Source organism: Lissotriton helveticus, chromosome 4_1, assembly GCF_964261635.1.
Source record: "Lissotriton helveticus chromosome 4_1, aLisHel1.1, whole genome shotgun sequence".
NCBI classification, from domain to species: Eukaryota; Metazoa; Chordata; class Amphibia; order Caudata; family Salamandridae; genus Lissotriton; species Lissotriton helveticus.
The window spans coordinates 1,048,783,001-1,048,796,802 of NC_136063.1; positions in this window are offsets into that span (position 1 = coordinate 1,048,783,001).

The window sequence follows — 13,802 nt, forward strand, 5'->3', positions numbered from 1 at the left end:
TCTTAAGTTTGTCTTAAGACAAACTTAAGACAGACTTAAGACAAAATCCTTACTTAAGTCTGTCTTAAGTCTATCTTAAGTTTGTCTTAAGACAAAGTTAAGACAAAATCCTAACTTCTGTGAATACCAAAAGTAGTAAGTTTAGGATTTTGTCATAAGTTAGTTCTGTGAATCAGGCCCAATGTACTCTACCAGCAGGGCCATGCTGATTACAGAAGCACGCCCTCTACCCCATCATGGGGCTGTATGAGGGAATACAGTTCGCATGTAATATTTAAAATAATTGTAGTACCCATTATTGTGAAAAAACAATAAGAATTTATGGTCACAGGTAAATCCGACTCATGTCATTATTACATTTGTCATGCATGAGTGCAGTGTTGTGTTAGGGGAATGTGTGCACTAGGAACAGTTCATTGTGATTTGGTTGCGGCGCCTGTGTCCTTCAGCAAGATTCTCCCCGCGTGCATGATGCACATGTACAGGTGGGCGGTTGTCCCCTTCCGACGCCCTGCCAGATATATCCACAGGTATCCTCCGCTTGGTAGCAATGTTGTGGAGTATTGCACACACGGCCACGATGCGGCAGCAGACCTCAGGCTGGTATTTGATGGCCCCACCAGTCTTGTGTAGAATGCAGAAACGGCTCTTTAAAAGCCCAAATGTCCGCTCAATGCAATTTCTAGTGTGAATGTGTGCAGCATTGTAACGCCGTTGCTGTGGTGTGGAAGGGTTGAGGTATGGGGTGAGGAAGTACTCACGGAGGCCGTATGCGCTGTCACCTGAATGAAAGGAGCAGAGGGTGAGTGCCTGTCATGCGCAGCTACATGGTCTCGATATACTGTTTGTTGGCATGTGTACTTACCTAGGAGGTGTCCTTTGCCATATTCTCCCCTGGCCAGTCGTGTGTGCATGCAGCTGTGCCGGCATATGAAGGAGTCATGCGTGCTCCCCGGGTATTGTGCTACTATGTCGGTGATGATTGTCTTAGCGTCGCACACCATCTGGATGTTCAGTGAGTGGTAGGACTTGCGGTTCCGGTACATGTATTCAGTCTCTGCGGGTGGGCAGATGTGGATGTGGGTACAGTCAATGCATCCAATTACATTGGGGAATTGTGCAATGTTGTAAAATTGTAGCTTGGTTTGATTCAAGTCCTGTTGGGTGGTTGGGAATTTGATGTAATGGTGTAGCCGGGTCAGCATGGCCTCCAGGAAACTCCTTAGGCAGCGGGACATGGTGCTCTGGGAGATCCCCCCTGGAACGGCAACTATCCCCTGGAAGCTTCCGGAGGCCAGGAGGTGCAGGCTGCACAAGACCTGGACATGGGTGGGCACGGCATTGGTCCTCCTCGTTGGGTGCTGCATCAGGGGGTCAAGGTCCTGGATGAGCTTTGTAATCATTGCCCCATTCAGCCGGTACTTTGAGTAGATTTCCTCCTCAGTTTGGCCCAGTAATGGGATCCGCTGGCGGAAAATTCGCTCCTGGATCCTGCGTCTGTTCCTTGCTGCAGCCTGGAGCCTTCGCCGCCTAACCACCATGTAGAGTCCTGCCATTGTGAATGTCCTCATGCTCCTACTGTATCTCCTTAAGTGTATTTGGTCATCCCCGTACCTGTGGCTAGTTAGGAATTTTTTAAAACATTTTTTTTAACTTCATGGTTACCACCTGGTTTGGGTTCTCCTTAAATTGCGCCTCGCAAATTGCGATTTTGAGGTTTTTTGCTAATTGCGATATTTCATGCATTGGATTAGCGATTATTTTGCGATTTCGCTAATGAAATCGCAGAATCATTGGGAACTCGCAATTTCCGAATCGCAAAGGGGGTTCCACCTTGATTCTGCGATTTTCTTTGCGAAGTCGCAAAATATGTTTTGCGAATTCGCAATTTGGTCAGGTTTTATTTCATGAATTCCGAATTGCGATCGCAATAGCTATTTTGCAGCTATTGCGATCGCAATTTGTGTTGATGAATCTGGCTGCTAGTCATTCCTACTCCGTGCGGCTTGTACCATGAGCTAGGAATCTTAGTTCGTTTTATGGAGTGCTGGTGGCCGGCCGCTTCCACTACTTGCGAGCTGTCAGAGAAGACCAAGATGTGAAAAAAACAGACATTCATTCCATTGGGCTCGTGGGTGGTGCTGGGAGGTGTAGTCCCAGCATCCTTGCCTTAGTAGCCAATGCTGAGAGGATTTCACTAGTTCTTTTATGGGTTCTCTAGACTTGTTCGATCTTTCATGTCTACATTTATTATACTCTAATATTGTCTTGGGGACACCGTGGAACAATAAAACATTCTGTGCACCATTTATTTATTAACAGAAACAGGTGTGTGGAGAAAATGAAATGGTCACAATTAGTTTGAAAGGACTGTCTCATAATGCTGTAGAAGCACTATTTCATATATTGCATAGGTCGGGACCGGATGTTACTACGGTACCATCGCTGCTTGTCTGTACAAGTACAAAAGGGTGCTTGTGGAGGTCGAAAAAACTTCAAGTCCTACGTCTGAAGTGCTCATATTCAGCTGTCTATTAGGTATCAAAACTGCCCCAGGAGATATCATCATTGAGCCGAAGGCAGTCGGTGCATAACCTGTGAACCCATCTTTATTCAAAGATGTGTAAGGCTCTTGTCATATCTGTATGGCATGGTTTAAGTTTTTCTAGGAAATACCACTCCATTTCGTCTTCGCTGTGTCTTTTCTCAATGTAGTGTGCGGTGAGCTTTGTGGCATCCCTTTTGTATCTGATGGTGCTACGGTGCTCAGAAATTTGATTACACACTTTTCTAGTTGTCATGCCTATGTATATGTCACGCCTATGTATATTGAATTACACTGGCATTTTATTAGGTGCACAGCATTTGTGGTGTTACAGTTAGTCAGTTCTTGTAGTCTCCAGGGTGTCCTCAACCCCAGATGTAGTTCCTTTGCTCTTCTGGTAAAAAAGGGGGAGTGTCCCACTGGAGGTGAGAGGTTCCACAGTGTGGGTAGATTACTTTTAACTCCCCGTTGTGTTAGTTTGGATTGAAATAGCACATTTTTTTTATGTTTGTTGCCCTCCTAAATGAGTGTCTGACCTTGGACAAGTCTAGAACCCCAAACCTGAGGATGCCCGAGTTCCTATTCATCTTTTAAAAAATATTTGTTGGACATAGTACTGTATGTGGACAAATAGATCAGTTTATCACAGGTCTTCTTTTCTCGGGGCATTAGTAGTTGATCTCTACTATTGTTTAGTGTTCTCTTGTTTGCTTTCCTGACGAGCTGTGGTAGGTAAAGCTTCTCAGTTAGTTTGTATGTAAGCTTATTGGCATGTGTTCGGTAGGGTCTAGCATCTGAGCAATTGCGTCTCAGTTGCAGAAATTGACCCACCAGCGAGTTTTCTCGAAGGCCTTGTGAGTGGTAGCTCTGAAATCGCAGTAAGTTGTTGCAATCAGTTGGCCTGTAAAACACTTCACTGCTCAGCTCTCCATTTTTTTCTTTGATTAACAAGTCTAAAATTGGAAGTTCATTGTCTCCAAAAGAAAAGGATTGTGTGCGTTAAGCCATTCTCCAAACTCTGGTGTATCATTAGTGGACTGACCTCTCCTAAAATCTAGGCTTTTTTCTATCTCATGAATCACTGATCTATTTTGCAAGCACCCTACTTTCATGTGATATACTAGTTGTTTGTAGGAGGGAATTAAAGGTGCAATTACCTCCACCTGTATATTTTGTGATAGTAGTTCTTCAGAACACTTTACCAAAAAAAAGTTATTCCCCCCCAGCTCCATCCTGGAAAGTGTTGTGGTTATCTGTCAAGTGAGGCCCAGAAAAAGGGCGGTCCCAAAATGAAAAATCCCAATATTTTCCAACAGACTTCTTTAAGAAGGCTACAGCAAAAACTGCTGAATGGAAATACACCAAAATCATCAGGAAGCTCCTGCGAGAGCGAGTGCTCTAATTTGCTGCCAGCAACGTGAGAAGTATGCTGCTGGCAGTCATCACAGGACTCGAGGACTTAATACCCTGTCCAGCAATTAATAAAAATTATATTATAAGGGGGCAGGGTAAGGATAGGCTACCCCCCTAGGCCCCATGGGGGGATCCACAGGGAACACCCATGTGGCCAAAAAAGAAAAATAATGGCAAAATATGCTGCAATCTGAAAGAAAAAAAAATATATATATGTATATATATATATATGTTCATTGAAAAAAACCATAGGTTTCAGGGACGTTACAGTTAGTTGGACATTTCACTCGTACAAAACCAGAGAAATTCAAACATTATAATTAGTAGAGCAAACTATAACTCACGCCCCCGCAATGCACTGCTGATGACGTCACATATTACATCACTCATGACATGATCAGTGACATCACTGATTACATCACTGATGACATCTCAAATGACATCACTGATGACATCATCCAATGAATGTGTGTTTCTGTAAAGTTTAAATATATTGTATATATGTTGATGCAAAGGTGTATTGAAGAATGAGTTGGTGTTAAGTGTCTGGTTGGAGGATTTAATAGGTGTGTGACTGACTGTATAAGTGAGTGATTAATTGTGTCTTACTGAATTTATTTATTTATTTATTTTTTTATTTATAAAGTTTTATATAGCGTGAACTTGATCCCGAAGGATATCAGAGCGCTTTACAATTTGAGGCAGTCTCTCTGTTGTTGTGTAAACTGCTGCATGGGTTGATGAGTAGGTACATGACTGTCTATATGGGTTACTTATTGGTTGTATGAGTATCTTTATGGGCGCCTCAGTGTTTGTGTGTGTGGGTGGGTGGGGTGTGTGTGACTTTCTGCCTACATGTGTGAGTGGATAATTTACTGGGTGTATGGGTTCAATAGTGCATGTAGAAATAGCTGTATGTGTGAGAGAGTGTGTGCATCAGTATGTTGGTGAGTGAATGTATGTCTCAGTGGTATATGTGTGAGTAACTACATATGTGAAATGCAGTATATGTGAGTGTTGGAGTATATACATGACTATTACTAAGGGTGGTTGAGGAGTGCTCTAACAGGATTTACCTTGAGGAGAAGTTCGCTGACCTCAAGCAAGATCTCTGGGTTGTCAAAGAGATCATGCAGTCCCTATTACAATTCTCCATGAAGATGGAGAAGGTATGGAATAAACTCCCTCATCTGGGGAATGTGCAACGCAATCCTCCTGGTTTCTTCAGGGGAAGGGGTCAAACAATCCTTTGCCCGATCCCCACCTAGTTCCAGCTGGAAAGCTAGGCCTCTTCCTAACCATCAATCCAGACCGCATAGGTTTCAGCCTCAGCTCTCGGAGAAGGACACCTTTGCCCTTGTACTTTCTTATAATGGCACAGGGGCAGGTGCCTCCTCTAACTCCGATATTAACATCCCCGCTATTTCCCCGCACCCTGACAGGGAACCCAGGTTCAACGCCAGATCGGTTAATAAGGATAACATACTCCAAATTACTACCACTCATCAGGAAGAAATTAACACCTCCCCCTACATTAATTTGATGTTGATCAACTCCAGATCAGCCGTGAAACATGCTGCAGACATCTCTGCATTCATTTTAGCGCAAGACTTGGACTTACTGATTCTCACAGAAACCTGGCTCAACAAGGCCTCCTCCCCAATTCTTGACATCTTAGTCCCACCTGATTATGCCATTATATAGCCTTCCACGTCCAGGAAAAGACCACTCAGAGAAGGGGACAACCTCTTAAAGTTAAATAATAGTCTCACAACATGAGACATCAACATTATTGATCATACTTCCATCACTATGAATAGACTTCAACCGCCCAATGACATGACCAACCTTGTTGATCTTTCTGATTACTACATTAGCACTGTCGCAAATATCTTTGACACCATTGTGCCGAAACAACTTAAAAGGATCCCTCTAAAACAATCCAAACCTTGGTTTAATGGTACCCTAAATGACGAACGCCGTAAACTTAGGTCTTTAGAGAGGCTCTGGAGAAATGAGCCTTCCACTACTAGCCTTCATCAACTTAGGAAAAAAAGAAGTACATACAACAAAAAAATCCGCATTGCTAAAACGGACCATTTTAGGGAGCAGCTGGACGGTGCTATAAATAGACCCAAGATACTATTTGAAATCATCAAACAGCAATCAAACCACACGTCCAACCCAACCTGGATTCCTTGACTCCGCTTCCTAGCAAGAGGACTTCACAGTGCACTTCTCTGAAAAAACGAAGAAAATTGAATTGGAATTGCAACCTAACACTCCAATGGTGCCACCTCTAATTTACACCACATCATCACGGGAGGTCAGGGTTACCTCTGCATTCTCCCTACCTTTGGGTTGTTCTCCCAAAAAGTATGCCTCTTGGAATCCCTTTATCCTGCCAAATTGCACAGAACTACTACAAGCTATGACAACTCTTAAACCGGCCAACGACTTCAATGATCCTCTGCCGGCAACATTTTTTTAAAGACCTCAACTCGGCTATTCTTCCGCTTTGGTCGAGGATCATTCATGAATCGCTCCTGCCAGGGAGCATCCCTGATTGTCTCAAAATTGGGCAAGTAACTCTCATCCCAAAGAAGCCCAACTCTGATCTATCTGATCCTAACAATTTCCAACCGGTCACCAACATCATGACACTAGCCAAACTCCTCGAGAAATGCATCCACAAGCAGCTATGCAACCATATAGAGAAATTTCAACTACTTGACCTTTATCAATACGGTTTCAGAGCAGGGCATAGTACCGAAACTGCTCTTACATTGAGGATGACGCTTTGAAATCCCTAGATCAAAATGTCCCGTCTTTTGATTCTTCTGGACCTGTCTTCTGCATTCGATATCATCAAACATGAAAACTTGATTAATCTTCTTCAACATAGGATAGGTCTCTTGGGTCTGTCCTAAAGTGGTTTACCTCTTTCTTACATAACCGCACTCAAAGGATTAAACTCAACCAGTCCCTCGCATCTAGTACTGCGGTTAGGATTGGAGTTCCGCAAGGGTCTGCATTCTCGCCCACGCTCTTAAATCTCTATATGGAGCCTCTCACCATCATTACGAACAATTCTCAAATTCATTATCACATGTACGCGGACGACACGCAACTGTACATGAAGATCTCCTCTCTGGAGGACATTAACACCTTAAATGAGGCTCTCTCGCAAACTCAACAATGGTTAGCCCAGAACCATCCCTCAAGTTCTCAGATCCAACCTCAAAAACCTACTGACAGTCCCTAGGATCAAACGTACTCGCATGGGTGGCCGACGATTCTCATTTCATGCAGCTAAATTCTGGAATCAGCTCCCCGAATGTATTCGGCTTGAACCTAACCATCTTGCCTTCAGGAAATGATTGAAGACCTTTCTGTTTCGCTAAGCGGTGATTACTTGTCCTTGGTCTAAAAGCGCTGGGATGCCCCCGGGTAGCCATGCGCTATATAAGCACGTAATCATTCATTCATTCATCTTTTGTTGAATATCCTCAAAACTGAATTTCTGCTGATTGCCCCACACAACCACTCAGCACCGATCCGCGAATGACTAAAACAACTCACAGCCCTTAACTGCATCCCTCACGTGGTTGATTCCGCTAAATCATTGAGAATTACCTTGGACAAATACCTTAATATGCATACTCACATCAGCACCACCATTAGGGGTGCCAACTTTCATCTTAACACAATTAAGAAACTCAAGCCTTTCCTTCCGCCAGAAGACTTACAGCCTGCCGTACAATCCCTGGTGGTATCTTGACTGGAATACGGCCTGGTGACCCTTGCAGGATTTCCTAAAGCGAGATTGACCCCTCTCAGAGCCATGCTCAATGCATCGGCCAGGCTCATCACAGGCTCCAAAAAACACAATCGCATCACACCTGACCTTTTGTAGCTCAACTGGTTGTCTATTGAAGCCAGGATCCGTTTCAAAATAGCTTGCCTCACACATAATGCCCTGCATTTCAACACTCCGGCCTATCTGGCGAACAAACTAGTTCTTTCTGGATCCGGTCAGAATTTAAGAAGTACGTCCACACTACTCTTGAAACCTCCTAAATTCAAAAAGAAAAGTACGTACAAACGTGCTTTCTCCGGCCTTGCACCTAGAATTTAGAACGCACTTCCTACAGAGATGAGAACCAATCCCTCCACTGCCTAGTTCAAGAAACAGGCCAAATGGCTTTTCCTGAGTGGACATTAACTGCATCTTAATGTACTATTTCTCTAGTCCCCTTGTTGACAGATTTAACATTTTTCCCAACGTATCATTCGCTACGTATTTTTGATTGGTTGTTAAACTGTTATTTTACTCTAGGGCCCTTTCGGAACAAAAATTCAAAAATACTTTGTGGACCGATTATAGATTTGTCATTTACTCTACTATGCTGTGACGAGCCACTATATGATTCCTTCACTGAATGTTACGGGAAGTATTTTGCACTATATGAGAAACTGATCTAGTAGGTATCTGACTTGATTGTTTACTCCTTGTTGTTTTAAAAATGTTGACCTCAACTGTTCTGAGTACATGCAAGCTTCTGCCTCTGCTTATGTTGAAAATAGAAACCTTCTCAGGGGTCTCTCTGACACTTGGTCCTTTTAAACCGACAAATAAGAAATTGGCACAGAAGCTAAAATATAAAAGTAACATCTTTATTAACCTCAAATGAGGGAGACTACGTCACACAGAAGCCTTAGCAACTGAATGAGGCAGTCTGAGGAGTACAGAAAACAGAGGCCTTATATATGCTTAGGGTTACATAGTCAGCATACGACCAAGGAGCAGTCCTGGCACATGTAAGCATGCAAAATGACTAATATGGGCATGCAAGATCTACTTGCTCAACATAGTGGGAGGAGAGTTACTTCTCCATACAGCAGCAAAAATAGCCTGACAGTTCTACAAGAAGAGCAGGTCGCATTCTACTAGCTAGGCCCTTCTGAGCATGTGCGAAGGTGAAAGATGCTAAATATAGTTAGTTTCTAGGCAGATTACAAGAGCAGTCAACACTGAGGGAGGACAGAGCACATGGCGAGCATGTGGCAGCACATGGCAAACAAGATGGCTGTCAGAAATACAAAATGGCTTTCAGCTCATGCTAACAAATCCCTGCAATATTTAACAGATAGTCCTTTTAGCATGAGCTAAAGACATTCCTGTGATCCAGTAGGAACATAGGAAATATTTGCACATTCATTTTCATAAGTTTATCAATATCCTAATTCATTGCTAGGTGAGCATTTTCCATTCTAAACATTTCATTAAGCGGGTATATGTGAGGTATAAGCAGGAATACAAAGGGAACGGAGCATCGGGTCATCATTAACATACAGATAGCAGGAAAAAGTAATTGTTATTGTTATTGTTAACTTGGTCTTTTATAGCGCCAACTCACCAACAGGTCTCTAGGCGCTTAGAAACAAACCGTTAACAACGATTCATAAGGAATGGAATAGTCCGGGGCCAGTAATAGGATCTATTTAGCTGGGTCGAAAGCCTCCCTAAACAGAAAAGTTTTTAACAACTTCCTAAAACGCAGGAGATTCGCTTGTTTCCGAAGTGATTCTGGTAGATTGTTCCAGATCTGAGGAACCAGAACCGAGAAAGACCTGCCTCCTTTGGTTTTTAGCTTATAGCGAGGGCAGACCAGGAGCTTAGATTCAGCGGACCCCAAAACTCGCTTGGGGGTATATAACTCCAGGCGTTCTTTGATATACGCAGGATCTTGCCCATAGATGGCCTTGTGGGCTGTACACAAGCTCTTAAACTCTACCCTCTGTTCAATGGGGAGCCAATGTAACTTGAGAAGTAGAGCAGTAGCATGTGATCTTCTGGGTAACTTGAAGATCAGACGCGCCGCGTCATTCAGGACCACCTGCAATTTATTGATCAAAGTTTTAGGTAGGCCTAGATAAAGGGCGTTCCCGTAATCTAGCCTCGAAACAATGGTGGCAGAAACTACCATACGGAGTGCGGAACACGACAGAAGAGGGGCCAGCTTTCGCAACTGTCGAATCAGGCCAGTACACATCCCTACTACTGAGGAGATCTGACTGGCCATGGACAACTCATTGTCGATCTTGATTCCAAGGCTTTTCACCTTGTCACTTGGTATCGGTAAAGGCCCTAGTCCCTGGGGCCAGTAGAGGTCACTCCAAGGTGATGCTAGGGTAGAGACCACCAGTACCTCAGTTTTTTCCGGGTTTATTTTCAGCAGATTGGCCGTCATCCAGCCAACCGTATGTCTGAGGATGTTCTGGGCACTGGTTTGTGCTAGGATCGTGTTATCAATACTCAGCAATAACTGGGTGTCGTCAGCGTAGTTAAACACACGACAACCCATGTAAGCTAGAGAATCAATCAACGGCTGGAGGTACAGGTTGAAAAGCAGTGGGGATAGTGCGGATCCCTGAGGGACTCCGCACTTCATAACACCCACTTTAGAAATGGCATCCCCCAGTTGAATCCTCTGGGTCCTACCGGTCAAAAAAGATTGGAGCCACTGATGAACCTGACCCCTTATCCCAAATGCAGCCAATCTATCCAATAGCAGGGGATGGCTGACAGTATCAAATGCCGCTGATAGGTCTAAAAGTATCAGGGCGCTTGGTTTCTTACTGTCAGCCATACCTCTCAACTCATCCAGCACCGAGAGCATCACCAACTCGGTGCTGTGATGTGCCCGAAATCCCGCCTGACGCTCCTGGAGAAGATGGTGTGATTCCAGGAATGAGGAAAGGGACTTCAGCACATGTTGCTCTAGAATCTTGGACAGAAAGGGCAGTTGGGATATTGGCCTATAGTTTTTTAAAATGGCCGGGTCGGCTCCAGGCTTTTTTAACAGTGGCCTCACACGTGCCTCCTTGAGACTTGATGGTAGTTGGCCGGTCTCCATTGAGCTGTTCAGAATGGAGATAATGTGATTTTCCAGAATAGGGCGCGCCAGACGAAATACCCTAGGGGGACACGGGTCTGCTGGGGAGCCTGACTTAATGTTGTTCATATTCTGCTCCAGGCTTAGCGAATCTAATTCAGGAAGCTTAGCAATATATACTTCAGGGGAAGACTGAGCTTCCTGTGATGGGCAGGGGTCCTTCAAGGCCTTAACCTTGATCTCAGACAGGATAGTTTCCACCTTCTCGAGAAAGAAGCTTTGGAAGCTATCAGTCGTTATTAATATTTCCGGTGTATCTGGTGTTTTGCTCAGCTCAGTTAAGATTTTAAACGTTTCCTTCTGAATTTTGTCCGCTTGGCTTATACGGGCTTCGTAAAAAACTGCTTTTGTTGTCATAATCAGTTTCTTGTATGTCTTAAGTGAAATTCTGTATTGTTCCCTATCTGTCCCATCTTTAGTTCTCCTCCAGGTCCTTTCTAGGCATCGGAGTTTCTTTTTGTGGTCCCTCAGAAGCGGGGTAAACCATGGAGCGCCTTTTTTTATTCCTTTTACTTTTTGTATTCTCTCCGGGGCTATCTGGTCTATTGCCTGAGTCAGATTCTGCATTAGATCTTTATAGTCCTGATCCAGATCCCCTTTTAAAACTAAGGTTTGGACGCGGCTAGGAAAGCTACAAGTCAGGGTTTGAGAATCTACTTTTGTCCACTGCCGGACTTTTTTTAGTTTAGGGGGTTTTTGGGACGCATAGCTTTCGATCGGGATCTCACAATTCACCAAGTAGTGGTCCGACCAAATACAAGGTAAGATGTCCACTAGGTTTACCCTAGGGTCCGATGTCCAGATGAGATCTAGGATGTGCCCCTTGACATGCGTGGGGGCACCCACAAGTTGACTGATCCCCAGAGAGGACATCGTATTCTCTAGATATTGAGATGGCAGATCTTTATGAACTTTATCCCAGTGCATGTTAAAATCTCCTGTCACTACGATTTTTTGATATCTGGTACATAAATCAGACATGATCGGAGCAAACAAATCATTAAAAACTGACGTGGAGTTTGGGGGACGGTACACCGTGAGGATCATTAAGCATGAATTATTCAGCATGATCTTCACTCCAAGTATATCCGCAACTTCTATAGTTTCAGCAATGATTTTGACAGCTTTTAAGTTTTTCTTAAATAGAATTGCGACCCCCCCGCCCCGGGCATTTTCCGCGCGGTTGTGCCATACCGCGTCATAATTGCTAGGAAGGGCAGCTATAATATCTGGTAGGGAATTTTCACCTAGCCATGTCTCCGTGAGTGTTAAGATATCGATGGCATCATCCTGGAGAAGGGTGAGGACCTCAAGATGGTGCTTTTGGAGGGACCTAGTGTTTAGACAGGTTAATTTCAAAGAGGGGGGAGCTGTTCCGGGGAAACCCCTGCGAGGGTTGAGAATATTCAAATCCTTTAATCTGGTCACAATAACAGGATCCAGACACTGCCTATCCGTATCCATGTCTCTCAAGTCTCTAGAGGAAAATACCCGTCGTTGACCAAGCGTCCTGGCCCCTGACCCCGGCCGACGCGGACGGGCGCAGACGGGCAGGACTCTGGCACGACTCCGGCGCAGGTCCGGCGCAGGTCCGCTGTACGCGTCCGCTGCACGGAGCCATATTCGTCTTATTTAAGCGCTGCTAGAGCGCGTCACCCGCCTTATCCTCACCTAATATGGCCGCCAAATACCCGGGAACCAGCCCTCGGCGTCGACACTCGGCCGAGAGCGGTCCCGAGACAGAGGGAGGGGGGAGAGGGACACAGAGCGCAAGGAAGCGCTAAGGAAGTCTCAAAGTGCTTCTTAATTCAAGCTATTAAAATACACGATTAAAAAAGCAATTACATGCTATTAAATGCAAATATGGCAAAGAAAAGAGAAGAGACCTCCCGGCTTCCGCCTCAGGAGGGAAAGTTGTTGCAGTTCGTTATCAATCGAAACAAACGAAGCTGTGCCCTTTTTAAGCGCTGCTAGAGCGCTTCACCCGCCTGATCCTCACCTAATATGGCCGCCAAATACCCGGGACCCAGCCCTCGGCGTTGACACTCGGCCGAGAGCGGTCCCGAGCCAAAGGGAGGGGGGAGAGGGACACAGAGCGCAAGGAAGCGCTAAGGAAGTCTCAAAGGGCTTCTTAATTCAAGCTATTAAAATACACGATTAAAAAAGCAATTACATGCTATTAAATGCAAATATGGCAAAGAAAAGAGAAGAGACCTCCCGGCTTCCGCCTCAGGAGGGAAAGTTGTTGCAGTTAAACCACTATTACAAACAGAATTATCATTTTTGTAGTCCTAAGCAAAAGCAAATCCTAAAATCATCTAGTAAACATTTTCAGGGCTCATATGCATTGCAGTGACCATCTATTTCAGTTTCAGAATAGCTAACAGGACATCTCTAATAAAAACATTTTCCAATTGACTGTTACATTTTCCTTTTATGAGGGCTAGAACATCAATTTAATACTTTCAAGGAAAGGGCAAAGTCACATTTTTCAATTGCTCAGAAAAATGTTTTTCGTGCATAATAAATATAACTAATGCAAATATTAAAGCTACTAAACAGATTATTACAAAAACAATCCTGGCTCCAAGGGACCAGGAGGACCACACAGGGCCATAGGAATTAGGACGAAGAGCTGCAAAGGGCTGGTCCTCCTTAAAAACGGGACATCCAAAGGGGTACATTATTGACAAAAAGAAGAAGTCCTTGGGGAAATTGAAGCCACTGTACAACCAACCAGAGGGGAGTCTTCTCAATGTGTCCGTTTGAGCCTCACAGGCAGGCTCTTGTTGTTTCCATGGTGGAGCTGCACAACACACAACTCGAGAATCACAGCCCAGTTTCAAGGAAAAAAAGTCTCTTCTTTCAGGATAGGACAGTCACCC